This window comes from Fringilla coelebs (genome assembly GCF_963513975.1).
Source record: "Fringilla coelebs genome assembly, chromosome: 23".
Lineage (NCBI taxonomy): Eukaryota > Metazoa > Chordata > Aves > Passeriformes > Fringillidae > Fringilla > Fringilla coelebs.
Genome location: NC_140049.1, coordinates 2177389 through 2191499, shown reverse-complemented (window position 1 = coordinate 2191499; position 14111 = coordinate 2177389).

The window sequence follows — 14111 nt, the reverse complement described above, 5'->3', positions numbered from 1 at the left end:
ATTCCAGCCAAATCCCAGCCTCATTCCAGCAGGGAAACTGGGGTAATCCCTCCCTGTCCTGCTCTGGATCGATCTCACCCACACTCCTGATGTTTTGCCAAAGCTTTACCCACAGCCCTCCATGAGTGGAGCCGAGATTCCCCCATCAGAAACCTCTGGAGAACCAGCTGGAGCTCCCACTCAAGGTGAAGCCACCTTACAAACCCTTCACCTGCAGCTCTGCCTGACTATTCCAGCCAAATCCCAGCCCCATTCCAGAGGGAAGCTGGGGTAATCCATCCCCACACACACACGCCGGAGACAAAAGGAACGCCGGCGTGTTCAGCACCTTGCGAGGCCTTGAACGGCTGCCAAGGGCCTTTGGAGAGGGGCCAAGGCAGTCCATGAGATGTGAGGGATCAGGATTCTCAGCAGCCCACGGGGTCTGGAGCAGGCTGTGCTACTGTTGGAGCCTGGTCACGACAGGCTCCCCCTTGTTCCGAGATGTACCTCCTGTGGAGGCAGCTTTCCCCCGGCAGGGATTCCATCCCTGTCTGCCAGGAGCAGGGGAAAGCCTCTGCTCCTCTTTCCTGCAGCACCAGAACTCAAAGAAGCAGTGGGTTAAGTGTTTTCCTGCTCTGCTGTCATCGAGGGCTTTGTGGGAAAACATCAGACTCCCACAAAGGTAAAACAGAGAGAGGGGAGGAACCCTGTGGAGCAGAGGATTTACCTGTCACTAATTCCATCCAACCAGCCTCCACCTGGACTTCAAATTTCCCCAGCTCAAGGCTCATATTTCCAAACCTTCATGCAGACGTCTGAGGGGGTGGGAAACCACGCCAAAATTCCTTTTTTTGGGGGTAATTTCTTCAATGTCTTCTCCACAAACCTGAGCCTTGCAACAAGGGCATCCCACTCCCACTGCGGAGCCCCCTGCTCCTGCAGGGAGCAGCCAGAGCCAAGGGGATGAAGAGGAAGCAGAGACACAACCCCTGATGGGAATTTCAGTGCCATGGGAGATGAAATTGGCTTATTTTGTTTTTGTTTGTGTGCTATGGAAATCAGGAGGTGAAAGCTCAGGGCAATAATGTGATGTGGCTTTACACAACTCAGTGTCAAAGGCAGGGCTGGGGATGCTCTGCACCTGAACATGGTGGAGGGTGATTTGTCCCATCCCCTCAGGTGTCCCACTCCTTTAAAATCCACCAGGATCAAGTTCACACCAAGTGCTTCCTTTGCCATCCTGTTTTTCCACGTGAGCAAACAGTGCTGTTGGCCCATGGAGCCTTTGGAAGGGCTTAGGGAAGGGGGAGGCAGCAAATTCTCAGGGATTTTGGGATCTTAAATCAAGGCTGGGTGTCTCTCCCTAGGACATGATGCTGTGGCTCCACCAGGGAGTGCTGGAGCCTGCAGGAGAGGGTGGGAGTGGGCAGGGGGTGAGCCCAGCTGCTCCTGGGGATTCCATCTGGCCCCGAGGCTGAACATGGAATCACAGACACGGCCCCTTCTCTGCCAAAAGCAGCTTTAATTTGGTGAGTGAGTGCAAAGGAGAGCTTTCCACAGAGTTCTTTCATTCCTATAGACTGGTGGAGTTTCAGATTTTTTTTTTCCTCCCAACTTGGTGCAGCCTCCAAGTTTCCCTGTGAAAATTCCATGCAGGGATGGTTTTGTCTGTGAGTTACCTTGTGCAGACTGCCCAGGTGCAGCCCTCTCTCTAAAGGGGTTCTGACCTTTTCCTACCTGGGACAGGGATGAGTTTCCTACTCCCACTTTAAGAAACATCCACTGTGGGTTTGCCCTTTGTGGGCAAGGCATGAGGGAGAGAGGCTGCCACACAAAATTTACAGGGAGTTCAACTCTTGGAGTTTCCATCTTTTCCCCATCCAGGTGGTTCTAAGCATCGTCTCTCCTGGCAGTGGAAATCAAACCCCCTTGATTTCAGCATGCTCCCACCTTCCCCTGCCCCATTTTCCAAGCCTTCCCTTGCCATCTGGGAAAGAGGGCTCGAAGCCACCCTGCAATGAAACCTTACCCTGCCTCTTTTTCCAGCCTGTCTGACAGAACAAGTCAGCTGTGGGCCCCAGCCCCAACTTTAAACAACCCCCCAATCCAGCAGGTCAGGCCATTTTAGCATCTGTACCTTTTATTTGTAGCAGACTGTTAATAATTAAGTGATGCCTTTCATACAGACATTTACAATAATTTAACCTTGCCCTTGCTGTGTAATTTATTCTTCGCAGAAGCCAATAAAAATAAAGGCCCCAGATTTCGTCCCCCTCGCTCATTCTCTGTCCATATATATAAATATATACACACACATACAGCCAGGAGAGTGTAATAGGTTTCACATATTGTTCCATAGGTATCATTAGGGTACCAGAGCCAAGTGTCTCAGTTCATATGACTCTTTATAGGTGCCTTATAATCCACATAAAATTGAGTTTATGTTTCCTTTCCATCTGCTGATTCTAAAACAAGATGAGGAAGGGTTTTCTCACTCTTTTTCTCTGTTTTTTTTTCCTTCTTCACTCCAGTCCTCACTGCATCAAACTCAAAATTTAAAGAGGAACCGACAATCTCCAAACTGTGCATCCTTTATGATCCATCTTTGGTGATGCCTTATCTCTGACCATGATAAGCATTAAAGGCTCCAGAAAAAAGGTTGGAGCAGAGACAAATATCAAACCTCCTGCCCAGGGAGGAAAACCCTTCCCAAGTTTGCCATGGAGTCATTTTTCCTGTTTCTAAATCCACATAACAGAACCTGGCAGGTAGATGGAATAGGAGCAAGGGAAGGGACTAAAACCTGAGATTAATTTCTTCTCAAAAAAAAAAAAAAAAAAAAAAAAAATCAAATGGAGAGGAAAAAAAAAAAAGCACAGGACAGGGAAAAAAAGATCCAGAGCTCAAAGTATTGGCTGCACTTCCACAGCAAGTCCTAAAGAGCCTACGCAGAGAAACAAAAGAAAAACATTTTCCCCTAAAGAAACATTCGTAAAAACACATTTATTAAAGCCCCAAAAATTCCATAACACTTCAGAGCCCCGGTGCTCTGGAGAGTGCTGGGCTGAGCCTGCCCTGCAGGGCCTCCCAGTCTGCCCAGTCCAGCCCAGCCAGGGCCACCAGCACAGCACAGCTTGGCCTGATCCTTGTGGAACAGGGCCTGGAGCCTCAGCTGGGCTGCTCCAGCACTCCAAAAATCCCCTTTAATGCCCTTCCTGTGGTCTAACCCGCTCTTAAATCCTCTGCTTTAGTTATTCCAGCTTTTCCAGGGGAGCCATGCTGTGGGACAGGGCTTGGAGCAGGCTGGGATGGTGGAAGGTGTCCCGGTCCATGGCAGGGCGTGGAATGAGATGGGATTTAAGGTTCCAATCCAAACCAAACTGGGATTTTATGTTGGAGAAGCCTGGAACCTCTGTGGCACACAGGGGACCTGTTTCCCCTGGCAGGCTGGGATGGTGGAAGGAGTCCCTGTCCATGGGATGGGATTTAAGGTCCCTTCCAACCCAAACCAAACTGGGATTCTGTGCTGGAGAAGCCTGGAACCCCTGTGGCACACAGGGGACCTGTTTCCCCTGGTAACACTGCAAAAATTTCCCATTCCATCCCAACCACAACTTTTTTCTTTTCTCCCCTGGCTCCTCTGCAGCAGCAGCTCCATGAAATCCCCCTCACGCTGTTCCTGGCGCTGTTTTCCAGCAGGAGGACAGGGAAGGACAACCCAGACCCCGATCCCCGGCAGGGCTGGCTCAAAACTGCTCCGTGGTCCCCGTGAGGTGATGGAAAACTTTCCCCAGCATCAGGTGTGAGTGTGAGCAGCTCCAGTCCCACCCCAGCAAGTGTTATAAACACACAGGCACAATCTAAATATTTATGGCACATGAAATCTCCCGTCTGCTGTTGCTCAGCTCCCAGAGCCGAGGAGGGAGGGGGAGTTAAGAGGTGATTATTGTGAGGGGCCTGTAAACCCAAAATGTGGATTGAGCTGAGGCCAGTGCCCTGCAATGGTCACTGCACCAGGGCCAGGTGTCAGCTCAGCTCCCTGACGAGGATCTGAGGGGTTTGTCACCGCTGGGGCTGGCTTCCATGGGGAAACAGCAGATGGAAAACACGGCCCTGGCTCTGTGGGCTCCTTTTCCTCTCTAGCACCTCCTGAGAGAGCGGCTGCTCCAGCTCGTAAAACCTTCCTGGGGCTGGGAAGGAGGAGCAGAGCACGCCGGGCAATTATTTCCCTGGCCTGGAGAAAAATTATGATAGAATTTGTTTTCTTATTCGTGCTATTTTTTGCTCGGATCTCTGGGGGTTTTGTTAAAGGTTGAAATAAAATTTTCAAAAAAAAAAACCCCAATGAAAACACAAGACAACAGAAGGAGAGAGGCAGGCTGGGGAGTTCCATGTGTTTCTGGAACAATTGCCCATTGATCCAGCCTGGAAAGTGCTGCGTATCTGGAGGTGATAGGACTGTCTTGGCAGCAAGGAGCGGAGCTGCTTGAGGAAAAATGCTCCACTTAGCAAAGTTTGGGGAGCTGGTACTGCCCAAAAAGGCCACACCAACACAAATCCTGCCCACGCTGCTCTTTGGGCTCCCACCAAACGAGAGCTGCCAGGGTGAATGATGCCCACAGCAAAGAACTTCCTCCCCTCCTGGGAGCTGCTGCTGATTTCACCCTTCCTGAGGAGTGATTCCCCAGGAGGAGCAGTGGGGTTTCAGCTCCTGGTGGCTTTGGTTCCTGGTTTGGTTCCAGGAGAGCAGCAGTGGGCATTGGCAGCTGAGCCCCCAAAGCCACTCTAACTCAGTGGTGGAGCAGAAGGCTTTGAGGCTTTTTCTGAGCGAGTCCCAAGGCCAAATTATAAAATCCAGGCAATTTCAGCTCCATCTGGGAATTTGTAGAGAGTTTCACCTTGATTTGTGCAGGCGATGTGGGCACAGGCCGCAGACAGGGCCAGCAGGACACGTGTGGGTCCCTCTGGGCCGAGCTCCACCGACCAAACCCTCATTTCTTCGTTTTTGTTCCCCAGCCCTACTCTGCAAAGCCACCCTCAACTTCAAGGAAGCCTCAGGACCTCCAGGGGCTGCCAAAGGAGAGCAAACACAGCAACTTCCACATCCCCTGGAGCCGGGAGCGGGGCAGGGATGGCTCCGGAGAGGCTGCAGAGAACCCAGCCCAGCACAGCCAGGGCACGCCAGGCTTGGCACAGCCGGGGCACACCGGGCTCGGCACACCTGGGGCACGCTGGGCTTGGCACACCTGGCTGGTTTTGGCATTCCTGGCTCGTGTTTACACCCACACCCAGAGCGGCGCCAGCCCCGCGCCCCGGCCATGGCAGGCCGGGCTGGGCCGGGCTTCCCCAGCACAGCCCCGCTGAGGAATTCTGCGCCCAGGAGGCTGGGAGAGTTTCCTACAGGGAAAAAAAAGGAGTCTGTCCTTGGGAAAGGTGCTGGGTTTGTGTTTTAAAGAGGCAAAGTTGGATATCACCTCACACGGCCTAGCACACGTTCATCCCCGGCACTCGGGGATTCACCGGGGCCGTCAGTGAGGCGAGGGGCAGCTTTGGAATTGTTCCCGTTCCCCATTTCCCTGATCTCTCATTTAAACCTCTCCTATACCTCAACAAAGCACATTCCTCCAGGAACAACAGCCCAGCCAAAGGTAAAGCTACTGTGGATGTCCAGGAGCCTCCAGGCTACACCACGTCTGAGCCCAAGCCTCCAAAAAAGCCAAACCCCTCCAGCTCAAAGTAATAGACACATCTGCCAACAGCTTCTTTTAATTTTTTGGAACCACTCTCTAGATGACTTCATTGCCAAGAAAAAGAAGAGATATTTATGATAGCAACTGGAAAGCCTTGAAATTCCAAGTCAGATCCTCGCTGGTGTAAACTGAGGCTGCTCCAGCGAGTCAGGGGCCGCTGCCAATTCACACAGGTTGGAGTGGCTCTCTGCTCTTATCTCCGGGCTCCCCAGCACGCAGGGACAATTAAAGGCAGCTCAGGCAGCCACTCCATGAATCTCTGCCACTCTCTGCTCTGAAGTCATCCCCTTGGAAAAGAAACAGAAGGGCAAAAATGCGGGAGTGAAAGCAGACTTGAACTCAGAGCTATGGCTTCAGCAGGGAAAGCAAAAGCTGGAGGGACACAGAACACCTGCTGAGAGTGCCCAGTGATTCCCTTGAATGTTTTGTTCTATAAATCAGGGGGAAATATGTGGTTTTAATTTGAAATGGGTTCAAGCAGGTTTAGTTTGTGGGTATTAAAGGCGGGGAGAGGTTTCAGTAGCAAAGGAGCACGAGGGAGCTTTGGAGACACCTGAGCAGGTGCCTGGGTTTCTGGAACATTCAGCAGGTGCTGATGTGCAGCTCAGTGAATCCCAGACTTTCCTGTCCTGAAAAATGTTCTTTCCATCAAAAAAACCTTTCCTGGGGTGGTTTGGTTCTGAATCAGGGGCTGGTGTGACATGGGGTGGGTCTGTCACTCACCTGGGTGTGTGTGAGGAGACATCTCTGTGGTTAATCAGGGGTTAAAGAATGGACTTTGGAATTAGGAAAAAAAGCAGAATTTGGTCCACAGAAAAAGAAAATACAAGCTGAGGTGTTTACCAAACACACACCAGACTTAGCCTGGGAGTAAATTTACTCATGGTAACAGTTCCCCTTGTCTTAAACTTCACACTGGTGAAGTGATGGAGACTCCTGCAGGACCCTACAGAGCATTTAAAAAATTATTTTGAAAATTTTAATTTTTTTAATGTCTTTAAAAGCCCCATAAACCAGTGGTGAGCTCCTGTCACCCTGGGACAGGGGTTTGCACCCTTTGTTAGATCTGAATTTAATCTCAGCATGGAATTTTATGGGCAGCCCTGGGAAGGGAGTTTATAAAGGACAATCTGAATTATAAGGCCACGAATGGCAGCACTTCAATCACCCCATTAAAGCCACCAGTGCCTCCCAGCAATGCTGGGCAGGTGGAAGGATCCTCACTGGCTTCTGAGATCTTGGGATCAAGCCCAGATTTTCTGTGGATTTCAACTATTTTATATCCTTTCAATCCTTACTCAGCCAGATATTTTAAAATATGCTAAAAATCTGCCATTTCCTAATCCCAAATTCCAAATTTTGCCTGGGTGTAACTGTTGTCCCAACTGGTACTGGATGAGCTCCTTGAAGAGGTTTTTCCTTGAATTTGGGATGGGATTTTCCTGTGATTTTGGTGACACTTTGATTCCTTTAAAGCACTTGTTCCCTTTTGTTCCAGCCCACACTGACACTGCAGAGTGAGGATTTTAATTGTGGGGGTTAAAAAAAAACCCTTTTCAGTTATTTGGGGTTTCATTTTCATTTTCTCAGGAAGAAAAGACACAGAAAAAAATAATAAAGAGAAAATGGAAGGTTGAAAATTATTGGGTTTCGGGGGAAAATATATTTTTGGCATTGAAATGAGGAAAGGCACCAGGGTTAGGGAAAAAACCTGAACTGAGCTCTGAAACTTTACCTTCCTTTAATTATCCAGGTGACATTTCAGACATTTATTCTGATTTTTCTTCTTTGTTTTGCATCTGCATATTGAAAACACCCTTTTAAAAACATTTTCAAAAAAACCCAGCCGCTCCCGAACATTTATTTAGCAAAAAGTAAATCTTATAAAAATTCAATTGCAAAGTAGTTAAGGTATTTGAATTTTTTATATATATATTTTTTTTTTTTTTTTTTTTTTGAGGAAAGAAGAATCCCAAGAAAGAAAGTATTTGATGGCTAATAATCTCATTTCAATATAATAGGACCTTTCTTTTGCAAAGAGCAAGACAGGTTAAAAGATATAATTATGACTTTGCAAACTCTCCCAAGTGCTACGAGATCATCTGACAGTTCTGATCCCGGGCTCAGCTCTCAGAGGGGAAAAGTCTTTGTCTAGTTCGAGAGTTAAAGAGACAGGATCCCTATTCCACCCTCTGCCTACATTGCAATTTAACTGTCAAAAAAATCCAAGCTGCAAAATTGTCTTATTCCAACACAGCACAAGGAAAGAGAGAGAGGTTTGAGACTGACCTGTCAAACGCACCCTCTTTAAAAATGTATAATATATTTTAAACATTTTTTTCCAGAGGTACTTAAAGGTTAAAGATGTGCCAAAGAAGGAGGATGGATTTTTTTTTTCTTCTCCCCCTTTTCGCTAAAGCTTTTTAAAACAATTAAAACCAAAAAAAAAAAAAAAAAGAGGGAGGAAAAAAAAATTTGAAATTAGGGATCATCAGTGTAAAAAATCCCCTGAAGATCAAAAGGAACACATTAGAATCACATTAATTCTGATTAAAAAAAAAAAAAAAGAAAGAAAAAAAGAGGAGAATAAATCCCCTCTTTCAATGGGAAGAGAAACTTGGAGGACATTTAAATGGTGTTTCCATTGTCAGGATGTGCAGGAAGGTGGAGCAGAGTGTCAGGGAGAGATGGAGCCACGGGCAGAGCTGGAGCCTGGTGACACTCCAGGATATTCCTGGGCTTTTTAAAGCTTGGCTTTTTTCGTGTTTCAAAATAGGGAAAGAAGGAGAGGAAAATATTTTTCCCAAGTAACCAAACAAAAGGAGCCATTTCCACGGGGGGGTTTCCAAGGAGCCACAAACAAACAATTCCCAGTCATTTTTTGACCAAATATAGATGGCAAAGAGCAGCTGGACATGGCCAGAGGCTGGTCCGTGGTGCCACCACCCGGGCACGTGGCCGTGTCCCCACGCACCCCCTGTCACTCCACAGGGACACAGGGGCTGGCAGCAGAGCCTGGGAGCTGCAGGAATGCCAGGCTGGCATCGGGGAGCACAGGATTTGGGTGTTTGTGGAATCACAAGATGGGTTGGGCAGACCTTAAAAATCATTTTATCCCACCCCCTGCCATGGGCAGGGACACTTCCACCATGCCAGGGTGCTCCAAGCCCCATCCAACCCGGCCTTGGGCACTGCCAGGGATCCAGGGGCAGCCACAGCTCCCATGGACAACCTGTGGCAGGGCCTCATTGTAAAAAAAATTCCCATTATTCATCCTGGAGTGAGACCCCCACAGATCAGGAGTGGATCCCCACGGGACTGTGACTTCCCACCTGACAGAAACCAAGTGGGAGCGTGTTCAGGTCCATGATCCACCTCCATCCCACCCCAGCACACTGGGAACTGGAACTGGGATCTCTCAGCCCTGCAGGGTTTTTGGAGTCTTTATCTGCTGCTTGTCCAAGGAGCCAGGTGGGTTTTCCTCCCTCCTGAACTGGGATCTGCTCCTTGCCAGCCATGCCTTGATGGATGGGTGACAGATTGGTGGCTTTGGGACAAAAGGCTTGTGAAATAACATCTCTCCCTGTCCCACCTGGCATTGCAGGTCATTCTCATAATGGTTCCTCTCCCAAACCCACCAGAAAAAAACGGGAATCTCATCCAGGCTCTCAGCTGATCCTTCTACCCAAAGGTTGTGTGAAAGTCACGAGCTAAAATCTATTTAGGACTGAGAGCCAAAGGACAAAACCTTGGGGATTTTCCCAAATTATTGATGATCAAATAGTCCCAATCCAGCAGCACCTGCAGACTTGTGTCACCTGCACAGCTGGGCTGATGCTTCAGACTTTAAAGAGCTTGGAAACAGCCCCTGATTTCCTTGGATTTATACAAACACCAAGGCCGTGGGCACACCCAGTAAATCCACCCTGAATGGTATCAGCACAATCCAAGATAACCTGGCACCAGCCTGATAAGGGGCAGGAAAATCAACCCCTCCCTGTGCCAAATTCCTGCCTTTCCAGCCCTCCTCATCCTGTGCTTCCAGGTGGGAGGGGAAACTGAGGAGTTTTGCAGCACTAAAAATGTCAGATATAGAACTTGGGAACAGGGAGAAGTTGTGTGCTTATCTTCAATATTTAATAGATATCAACCTATGCTGGGCTGGGGGTGACCAAACTGAAAGAAAAATTAAAAAAAAAACAGGGATGGGGACCTCCTTAAAGCATCTTGGCAAATGGATTTGTCCCTGGTGCCACACTGGGAAGTGTCACAGCCCTGATTGCCTGGGACCTGCAGGGTGACAGGGCTTTTGGGATGGCTCACTGAGAGTGGAAGCCAAACTGGACTCCTGCCCCAGGAATGCTGCCAGATTCCTGCTCTGAAAGGAATGATAAACCTTTGGGATGCTGCTTGTCTGACTCTGCAGAGCCAGGGGTGAGTCTGGGATCTGAGCTCCTCATTAAATGGCTCCAGTCCTGCTTCCCTCCCATCAGAGGGGCTGGCCCAGAACCCAGCAGTGACACCAAGGTGTGCTCCCCATGGGTCATCCCAAGGCTCCAGGAGCTCTTCCATTCATGGATGTCTTCCCAAGGAGACAACAAAGCCTTTCCCATCCTTTCCATCCCAAATTCTGCTTGGTTTGCCTCAGCCTTTCCAGGGATGAGGTGGTGATGGGGCTTTCCCTGGTGCAACCAGGAGCAGGATTTTCTCCTTGGAAAAATCCTTGTGCCAAAGCTGAATTCCTCGTGGAAAACTGCTGAATTCCTCATGGAAAGCTGCCAGGATTCTGCCCACAGATGAACCCAAACTCATGTGCTTTGTACAACTTCCTCTCAATCCAACCCATTTTCCAGCTCATCTTGCCTGGTTTGGGATGAGTTTGGGAGGATTTGTCTCTCTCTGCCAGGGACAGGCTGGCTGTGACAGCACCAAGAGGGCTGCAGGTGTTGGGAGGGAATTCCAGCAGTGAAAATCATGGATGTAGCTCTGAGGAGACAGGGACAGTGGGGAGTGAGACACTGTGAGTGTCACCCGTTGAGAGGACAGCGTGTGACAAAGGTGACATGGTGATTCCAGGAACGCCCATCTGAAGGGGAAAGGGAATCAGCAGGAGAAACCCCAAGAAATCACAGACAAACCCATCCACGTGTGGATTTATCTGTTAAAATCACAGAATGGCTGATCCAAACCATGGGGAGCCACCAGCAGCTTTTCCAGGGTTTTCTCAGGAGGGGGATTCTGCAGGGGGTGTGAGGCTGGTGGTGGCAGTGCCACCCTGTCCTGGGTGTCCCCAACACTGGAGTGGAGCAGCCCTGGGCTGGGCAGGGCTCTGGCACCATCCCTGTCCCCAGCTGGGCCCCCCTCAGTGCTCAGCTCTGGTTTGGTTTGATTGATTTTGTAATTGCTCCTTTAATTGAACAGTTACAGCAACACTACCAGGGAAAGGTTCCAGGGCTGGGAGGGGAGGTGGGAGGGTGTGGGGGTGGAAGGGGAATTGGAGCTGGGGAAAGAGCAAAATGGGTTTTTCCCTGTTTCTCAAGATGAAAACAGAGGGGAGAGGCAGGGGATGAGTTCCCTTCAGCAGGAGCTGAGGAGGAGGAGAGCCGAAAACAATAAATTACAGGAGGAGAAGAAGAAAAATGAGAAGTGGGTTGAAAAGTGTGGCAGGGCCAGAGGGTCCCAGGGACTGCTCAGCCTCCAACTGACATCGGCTTCCTGAGGGCTGGGAGGGCTGGAAGAGGAAAATGGGCCACCGAGAAGGAAAGAGGGGAAGCTGGGAGGGGGAACCAGCAGGACAAGGTGGGAAAAGAGCTCAGTAAAACGAGCAGGAGCAACGTGGGGAGGAAGGGAAAGACATCCCTGTGCTAGAGGAGCTGCAGAGAGAGGAGTGGGGGAAGAGAACAGGTGGGATCAGGAAGGGCTGTGCTGCAGAGGGATTCCTGACACGGGGAAGGACAATGGGACAGTGGGACAGAGGGACAGAGGGCAGGGACACACGGGGTATTGGCAAGGGATTGTTCCCTGTGAGGCTGGGCAAGCCCTGGCACGGAATTCCCAGGGAAACTGTGGCTGCCCCATCCCTGGAAATACCCAAGGCCAGGCTGGACAGGGTTTGGAGCACCCTGGGGTGGTGGAAGTGTCTCTGCCATGGCAGGGGGTGGCACTGGGTGATCTTTAAGGTCCCCCCAACCCAAACCATTGCACGATTCCATGTGTAAGCCCACGATGTGCCACAGCTCTGAGCCCTGCTGTGGCACTGCCAGCCCCTGGCTGGGGTGAGTGTGAGGCAGGAGCTCACCAGGAGCGTGTCAGGAAAAGGACAGGAGAATCCAGACGGGGTCAGGGGGGAAGGTGCACGCAGAGGCCACGGTGCAGCTCCGCAGTGAAGCAGCTCAGGTTTCAGGAGAGCCTGGAGCCGGGGCTGCAGGGGGACAGGAGGTGGGCTCTGCATTCCCTGGCAGGCAGCACAAGGCAGGTTTAAAGAATATCCTTCCATTTAGGAATTTGTTTATTATTCTTAACTAAGCAGCTCAGACAGGCAGCACGGCATCCACGCTGGCTGCCCAGGAAGGCAGGGAAGGGAGGGACAGGAAGGCACATTTCCACACGGGGGGCAAAGGGATTTGTGCCCTGCTGGGCGAGGGAAGGGGGAAAAAAGCTTTGCCAGCTCCTTAGGAGAAGTGTGGAAGAGACTCAGCTTTGGGATGTGAGGGGAGGGGGTGAGGTCCAGCTGAGTGCCCAAAGGGATCAGAGCTGAGCTGCTGTCCCCAAACACAGCAGCACCTTTGGGGTGGCTGCTCCTCTGACACTTCAGACCTCGAGACTTTGATCTGAAATTCCTCAGACCCTAGAGCAGAGACTGAGAAGTGTTTTCTAGGGAGGAGGGAGAAGTGATCTCTCTGCTGTTAAAATCCACTCATCTGTGAGGAGTCACGAGGCACATTCGTGGTCGTAGAAATCCCCTCCCCTGGCAGGTGTGTCCATACTGGGGGGTCAGGGCACATCTCCCAGCTCTGCATTTTGAAGTTCTGGACCATCTGGAATGCCTTCAGCTGCTGCAGGGATGGCCAAGAACACGGCAACCCAGGCCAGGTTGGACATTTCTCCTTGTGAGGGTGGTGAGGCCCTGGCACAGGATGCCCAGAGCAGCTGTGGCTGCCCCATCCCTGGAAGTGTTCAAGGCCAGCCTGGGATGGTGGGAGGTTTCCCTGCCCATGGCAGGGGGTGGAAGGGGAAAAGCTGTGTTTTTCAGCCCAAATCTTCCAATATCCCTGACCCTGGTGCTGCAGATTTGGGTGCTGGACACCCACCCTGGTGTGAGCACCAGCAGCACAGCGAGGGAAGGACAAGCTGCCCTCCCCCAGTGCCCTGCATGCTGGAAATGAGGGTGAGGAAGGTCATTCAGGCTGAATCAAGGAGGGAAGTGGAGTGGGAGCCTGTGGATGCCAGGGAGCTCTCAGCAGTGGGAGGTGGTGGCAGAGGAATGGCTGATGAGAGCGGGAGCAGAAAATGCCAGGAATGGAAGCAGGGAAACGGTGGCAGCCAGAACAGGAGGCAGGAAAGGTGCCTCACCCTGGCCATAAGCAGGGCTGGTGTTAACTCCCAGGATTATCCTGCCCCAGAGGCAGGAGGGCTCCAGCCTCTGACAGGAAACCCTGCTGGGAACTCGCTGGTGCTCGGTGCAGAATGTCTCACTGCTGTAGAAATTCATTCCCCAGCCCTGGAACATTCCTGGGAGCAGAGCAGCAGGTGAGGGCTCCCACCTGGGCCCCCCAGCAGGGAGCTGAGAGCTGCCTGTCATCCCCTGCCAGCCCTCAGCCTGCCTTTCACCACCTCCCCTGCCACCTCTCCCTTCTCTCCTCCCTTTTGCTCCCATTCTCCACTTTCCTTTCATCCCTTTCTGTTCCTCTTGCCGAGCCTCTCCTGCCTCCAGGCCTCCCAAACTCATCTCACCTGTGCCCCATCAGCAGAGCTCAGCACTTTCTCCTGTGGCTCAGGCCGAGCCTCCAAAAGCCTTTCAGTGGTCAGTCCTCCCCCAGCCCTCTCTGGACAGAGTCTCCCTCTCTCCCTGCTCCCTTCCCCCTCCTCTTTCCCTCCCTCCCATAATATTTTCCATATGAAGAAGCCTTCCTGAAGCCTCACACTGCCCTCTTGGCGAGTCTGAGGCGGGTTAGAGGAGACCCTGGGAGCCTTTAATCCTCTCTCTCTCTCTCTGGCTTTCTTTCATCCTCAGCCACAGCTGGACGCCCCATTGATGTGGAACAGACCAAACACCAGGCCCCTCACTAAGCTGCTGCTGTGGGGCCTCTCCTCCTCCTCAGGAGCCCTGAGCCCGTGTCCAGCTCCTGAGCAGGGTCCAGTGTGTCCAGCAGCCCCTCC